The 7,500-nt window shown below is 43.8% G+C and overlaps 1 protein-coding gene across 1 annotated transcript in view; it reads left to right on the top strand.

Annotated features, from left to right (window-relative positions):
* LOC307081856 (GDNF family receptor alpha-4-like) overlaps positions 1–7,500 on the top strand; it is a gene marked incomplete at both ends in the record, with an annotated part of 23,970 nt that overhangs the window by 3,639 nt on the left and 12,831 nt on the right. The window lies entirely within an intron of this gene.

The following is a 7,500-nucleotide window of genomic DNA, read 5'->3' as shown; positions in this document are numbered from 1 at the left end:
TCAGTTTCTGGGACTATTTCTGACGCTCCAAATGCCCTAAACCTAAAAGTTTCTTAGGGGCTTAATCAGTGCTTGGTGAGCTTTCTGGCGCACACTGGCAGCCAAGCTCACCCTAGTAGGTGCTAAACACTGGTAGTGGATAAGAGTATACCACACACACACACACACACACACACGCACACACACGCACACACGCACACACACGCATGCACTCACACGCACATATACACACTGACACACACACATTCTCAGTATGTATTGTTTTGGTTACCTAGAAATGCTCTATATAAGTGCTATCTATTATTATTATTAATGCTCTTCTAACCTACGGTAAAGCTATTTCTTACGGTAAGGATCTTCTTACCTACGGCAAAGCCCTTCTTACAGTAAAGCTCTTCTTACGGTAAAGCATTTCTAACCTGCGGTAAAGTTCTTCTTACGGTAAAGCTTTTCTAACCTACGGTAAAGCTCTTCTTATGGTAAAGCTTTTCTAGCCTATGGTAAAGCCCTTCTTACGGTAAAGGTTTTCTTACCTACGGTAATGCTATAATTATGTTAAAGCTCTTCTTACCGTAAAGCTCTTCTAACATACGGTAAAGCTCTTCTTACGGTAAAGCTCTTTCAACCTATGGTAAATCTCTCGTAACCTACACTAAAGCTCTTCTTATGGTAAAGCCCTTCTTACGTTAAACCTCTTTCTACATTAAAGCTCTTCTTACGGTATAGCTCTTCTAACCTATGGTAAAGCTCTTCTTACAGTTAAGCTCTTTCAACCTATGGTAAATCTCTCCTAACCTACAGTAAAGCCCTTCTTACGTTAAACCTCTTTCTACATTAAAGCTCTTCTTACGGTAAAGCTCTTCTAACCTATGGTAAAGCTCTTCTTACAGTTAAGCTCTTTCAACCTATGGTAAATCTCTCCTAACCTACAGTAAAGCTCTTCTTATGTTAAACCTCTTTCTACATTAAAGCTCTTCTTACGCTAAAGCGCTTCTGACGGTAAAGCTCTTCTAACTTACTTTACCGTAGGTTGAAAGAGATTTACCATAAGAGCTTTACCGTAGGTTAGAAAAGCTTTACCGTAAGAATAACTTTACCATAAGAACAGCTTTACAGTAAGAAGAGCTTTACTTTAGGTTACGAGAGATTTACCATAGGTTAAAAGAATCTACGGTAAAGCTCTTCTTACCTATGGTAAAGCCCTTCTAACCTACAATAAAGCTCTTCTTACGGTAAAGCTCTTCTTACAGTAAAGCTCTTTCAACCTATGGTAAATCTCTCATAACCTACAGTAAAGCTCTTCTTACGGTAAAGCTCTTCTTACGTTTAAGCCCTTCTAACCTATGGTAAAGCTCTTCTAACCTACAATAAACCTCTTCATGCAGTAAAGCTCTTCATACGGTAAAGCTCTTCTAACCTATGGTAAAGCTCTTTTAACCTATGGTGAAACTCATCAAGTGATCCTACTGAATCAATGGGCCTCACTAATGCTTCCACTGCAGTAAAAATCTCACAACGTCTTGAGGCTTATGATGTTTGCGGTATAACTTCAGCCCTGATGCCATCTGCAGTTTAAAAGCTGTTCCGGGCTCATTGGCCAGTACACCTCGGATAGGCAGTACTCCATCATGCACCCAGGGTGTTCACAGCATATGGCCCATGCATCTGAGGAAAAGCCTTGGCACTTGTTCCCTTGGTGGCGCTTTCATTTATCGTTGCTCTTATCTGATCATTCCTCTTTATTTATTTAGTACATTAACATTATATTAAATCATAGGCAAGGGAATTCATTTCACTGTATTCTGTATAAATATTTCATATTGATATTAATATCAACGTATTCATCACTTCCTCTTTAATCAAATGGCTCAGGCTGAAGCCTGCAGGCTGAATGAGCAACATCCAGGTGAGACATCATGGGCTGATAACTAAGTCCACAGTCAGGGAACCTCTCACGCTGTGGCCGGTGGCCGTTATGGAAACGCTTCTCACTATTGCTCTCACAATATATGCTTCAGTCTTGTGGAGAAATATGTTTGAGGTTAATGTAAAATACCGGTTCTTCTTACATGACACTCACAATAATACTATTTGACACAATACCCTGGACAAATCAGTTTTTTGCCAAGATGGTATTAAGCTATGGTCATTGCTGTAGAGGAGCAAAGAGTCAAAAGAAAAATATTGAATCTAGACATTAATCATTGCTTTTTAAGAGGAATTGGCTTTTACGGTTTTATTATGAGTATTATGAAATTCATACTATTATGATTGAAGTAATGACCATAATCATAATATTATTATTATTATTACAAATTGTTTTACAAAGTATTACAAAGTGTTTTTGTGTTTGTGTGCGTGTATGTATGTATGTGTGTGTGTGTGTGTGTGTGTGTGTGTGTGTGTGTGTGTGTGTGAGAGGAACAGAAAGAGCCTCTGTGTCACTATCATGCCATTATGTAACGGCCGTCCACTCTTTATGAGCCAGCGACGACAAGCGCGTCAGCTACTGCACAGGTTCTACTGGCCACAGTGACCCAGTACTGCACAGGTTCTACTGGCCACAGTGACCCAGTACTGCACAGGTTCTACTGGCCACAGTGACCCAGTACTGCACAGGTTCTACTGGCCACAGTGACCTGATACTGCACAGGTTCTACTGGCCACAGTGACCCAGTACTGCACAGGTTCTACTGGCCACAGTGACCTGATACTGCACAGGTTCTACTGGCCACAGTGACCCAGTACTGCACAGGTTCTACTGGCCACAGTGACCTAGTACTGCACAGGTTCTACTGGCCACAGTGACCCAGTACTGCACAGGTTCTACTGGCCACAGTGACCTGCTACTGCACAGGTTCTACTGGCCACAGTGACCTGCTACTGCACAGGTTCTACTGGCCACAGTGACCCAGTACTGCACAGGTTCTACTGGCCGCAGTGACCCAGTACTGCACAGGTTCTACTGGCCACAGTGACCCAGTACTGCACAGGTTCTACTGGCCACAGTGACCTGATACTGCACAGGTTCTACTGGCCACAGTGACCCAGTACTGCACAGGTTCTACTGGCCACAGTGACCTAGTACTGCACAGGTTCTACTGGCCACAGTGACCCAGTACTGCACAGGTTCTACTGGCCGCAGTGACCCAGTACTGCACAGGTTCTACTGGCCGCAGTGACCCAGTACTGCACAGGTGTTTCCCAACAGGTCTCATCATGGGCTGCTGTTTTTCCCGTCGTGAGGCGCTGGTGACGTACGCGCTGCACAGCCAGCACCGTCGCCTCGACCAATCTGAAAATGAAGGGAGGGAAGACGGAGTCACGGCCGTCAGCGGAGATCCGCCGGAGTCCGCCCAGCTGCTCCCTGGGAGCCCGGGCTTTAGTGGCTCTGTCATCAGCTCGGCTCGTTATGCTGCGAGCCTCCGGTTTGCAGATGGAGTTGTTTGTCTGTGTGTGTGTGTGTGTGTGTGTGTGCGTGTGCGGTAGTGTGTGGGTGTGTGTGTGTGTGTGCGCGCGTGCGTGTGTGCGTGTGTGCGTGTGTGTGTGTGTGTGCGTGTGCGTGTTTGTGAGTGTGCGTGTGTCTGTGCGTGCGTGGATGGGATACTTGCAGGGTGTTGCACCTCTTTGCTCACCGAGTCCCTGTATTGGTTAAAAACCTCACAGCGCTTTTGCCCGTGCGTTGTTCCTTCCCTCCCGGTATTTTTGTCAAGCCGGCTCTGTATTCAATTGACATCCAGTCTAGTGATCCTCCGCTGAGTGTTGGGCGGTTTATGCTCTCGCTGCTACTTTATTCTGACGCTGCTGCATTGACCCTAAGTGTGTGTAAGTGCCAGAGCGCGTCCCTGGGTTTCTGTGTGCGTTAATGTGTGTGCGTGTGTGCGTGTGTTGATGTGTGTGTTTGGTATGAACGCATCTTTGCGACAGCCTGCCCTGCCTGCACCAGGGGCCCCCCGCAGCGCTGCGGTATTGTGTTGTGGCTCCGATAATGGGCAGGGCCCCGCCCAGTCTCCGGCCCGGCGGGACGCCCGCATGAAGGCTCTTTCTCAGGGCCCCTGCTCCCAGGTTTCTGTTTGTTTTGTTGTGTATTTGTGGTGCTCTATTTGAGATTGTGTGTGTACGTGCATGTGTGTGTATATGTGTGAGTGTGTGTATTTGTGAGCGTGAGTGTGTGTGTGTGTGTGTATGTGTGTGTGTGAGTGTGTGTGTGTGTGTGTGTGTCATTCCTGGAACATCATTTTCCGCGGCATATACTGATTGCAGTTCACACTGCGCCCGTGTCTAACCCATCAACGGTTCAGATTGGCACGCTGTCTCCTCTCTCTCTCTCTCTCTCCCTCCCTCTCTCTCTCTCTCTGTCTGTCTCTCTCTTTCACTCTCTCCCTGTCTCTCTCTCCCTCTCTCTAACCTCTCTCTTTTCCCATCTATCTCTCCATTCCCCTATTTCTCCTCACCACATGACATGTTTGGCTGTCCTTAGAAAACTTTCCGTACATCTATCTGTGCTTCAACCATTCAACCAATGCCTTTTTTACAAAGGCAGTGGTTGTCATTGGAGTGTAGAAAGTACCTCCCTGCAGTTTAAAGAAAACAATTAAGCGTTCCCCAGTGCAAACATTAGTCAACATAGAGGCTCCATGGCGTCTAGACTGGCATCCTAAAATAACACGAAGGAGCTCTTTCTGCTTTCGTTAGTCTGAACCTAATCGAATATTACAAGTATCGTTAAGCCAGCTTAGAGGGACCTAGCAATGGTCTGCCACGTGTTTTGCCACTTGGATTCAGTGTCCATGTTTATGGATCTAGTAAGGGATGATGTAAGAAGCCATCTCAGAGAAGGGAATCGACCAGACCCGATTAAACACTCAATTATTCTCTAAAACGACCATCTGTATTTCAAGGCCTTCTAGATAATCTGCTATTTGTGTTTAGTTGATTGATTGTGATTGATTGTTTCTTTCAATCATGTTAAGAGAGTTTAGCAGTTCTTATGTGGTGTGCCATCTATTTTATAAGTACAACGATATATGGAAATGTCAAAGTTGAATTGCGATAAGGAGCTCAAATGAGTGCGAGAGAAGGAGGATGTGCGCACATGTTCATCATAATGGTTTGGGATAACCCTAACCTTAAGGGCTAACCCTAAAACTAATCCTAACCCAAAACCTTCCGCTCCCTCTGACTTTGTGATATATTCTGTTATTGACTCGTGTTAATAATTAGCAAACCCCCTTTTACAATGCGCACAGTTCAACTTTGCACAATGGGCAATTATGATTACAAGAAAACAATGAAGGAACAATAATACGCTCCCAGAAGCATGCGTGTGTGTCTATTTTACAGTGCAGAGAATAACGAATAATAATACAGGCAGTTACAGCATGCAGACGCATGGATCATTGATTAAACATGAATGTATATTTAGATATATATATATAAAATATATATAATGCCCATGTATGAAATTATTATAATACACTAGTTTTCGCTTGCGCGTTGCGTGTGCTCAACCTCTAGTTGTCATTAAACCCATAGCAATAATGTGGAAACCCCAGTCGATAATGTAACAAATTTCTGAGCTCATAATATGATAACATTTTGCCTATAGTGTTCCAACGTATACCATATGTTCACCACAAATGACTCTTAAAAGCAGTGCCAACATTTAAATATTATTTAACCATTCAGCAAACAAAAGGCAACAGGCAGATTATAATTTAGGGGGCCACTCAATGACATGCAGAAGCGTCATCAACATGCCCAATGAAGTCATGTGAGAAATACTTCTCTACTCCTCATTCACATATAAGGTCATTTAAATTTCCTAAAATACTACCTCAGGTGTAGTATTATTCAGGAGATTTTCAGGGTACAAATGTCAGGATATGTTGTTCACACATCAGGAGAATATCAGGATTTACAAGTGTCTGAAAGCAGCTAGTGTGTGAGCATTTGATTACATTATAAAATTAGTAAATTTATGGTAACAGGGCTATGGAGAGTGTAGTATACTATGCATGCAAATCAATTATTAAATAGCTTTAACTGTTATTCAGGGATGAAAATTGCATTGACATTTTAAAATGCAAGGCAATTACTATTGGTTAGTTGAAAATAATAATCACCATTGAGATTAAACATCTCTTCCAGTGTCCTGGCCAAGACATGCAGCAGTAGCCTACAGTTGCACATAGCATACATAGCATACAAAACATAAGAAAAATAAAACAACTAGCAGTCCACAGGGGGGAGGGGGATATAAATATCGCAAGACATTTGGGGAGGCTCAAGGAGGAGCATAATATTAAGTTTGAGCAACAAAGTGTAAAGACATTTCGGGAGGCTCAAGCAGGAGAGTAATATTACATTCAAGCAACAAAGTGTAGTCTTGTGGTGGACTCTATAGACATAATTAACCATGCTGTGTTATTGACATTTTTTCGTTCTGTGTTATAGGGACGCTGTCTCTTTAAGAGATCTCGCTTTTCTTTTGATATGCCAGTCAGCGCGATGTTTGAATTTAACGTTTTTTATATGAGAAAATGAACGACCTGCCTTTGCTTGTCGAGGTGCGAAATTGCCTTTTCCCTTCTTTTATCGCAATTTCTACAGTCTATAGACAGAACGTGGTACCTGGGAGAGTTTGTCGACGGCAGAGTCGTTATGTTTAAGAACATAACGTCTTACCTGGGCGAGTGTCGCTGCTGTGTGTGAGCGTGCGTGTTACCTGAGCGTCTGTCTATGGCGGAGCCGTTATGTTTAGAAACATAACGTCTTACATGGGCGAGTGTGTCGCTGCCTTTGTCTTGACATGCGGTGTGTGTGTGCGTGTGCGCGCGTGTGTGTGCGCTTCCGTGTATGTGTCGCTGCCTTTGTCTTGACGGGCGGTGTGTGCGCGTGCATGTGTGTGTGTGCACGTGTGTGTGCATTTCCGTGAATGTTTGTGCGCATGTGCGTGTGTGTGCGGTGTGTATGTGCATGCTTGCGGTGTATGTATGCATTTGCGCGTGCTGTGTGTGTGTGTCAGCTGCAGGCTGCTTGGCACATGCGCACATGAGTAACTTGAGTAACTTGAGTAACTGGGCGACAGGCCTGCTATTATAGTAGTACGATTATATCCTTAAATTCTACATGCAAATATATCAAAGGCCTAGCTCTACCAGATAGTTCCACTCGGAAAATGTTACAGAAAATGGTTTGTTTGCACCTCAAATGTATGGTATATTTTGTTAAAAATATTTTATTTGGCCAGAATTTTGTCACCACTTTCTGCTGTGTGTCAAGACAATGCCCTTAAATATATACATACGTTCTGATTAAATATTATTCCATGTATATTTAACACTTTAAAAACATATGTACTGCATAAACTTCAGCCCTAATCTTTTCGTTTTTTTCTTGCTCTCCCTCTTGTCCTGCTACATCAACCTCCTCGCTCCTCCCCCTCCTCCTCCCCTCCACTGCTCTCTAACTCCTCCTCCCCTCGCTCCTCCCCCTCCT

Source organism: Pollachius pollachius, assembly GCF_949987615.1.
Source record: "Pollachius pollachius genome assembly, chromosome: 10".
Taxonomy (NCBI): domain Eukaryota; kingdom Metazoa; phylum Chordata; class Actinopteri; order Gadiformes; family Gadidae; genus Pollachius; species Pollachius pollachius.
This window is presented reverse-complemented; position numbering and strand designations above follow the sequence as displayed.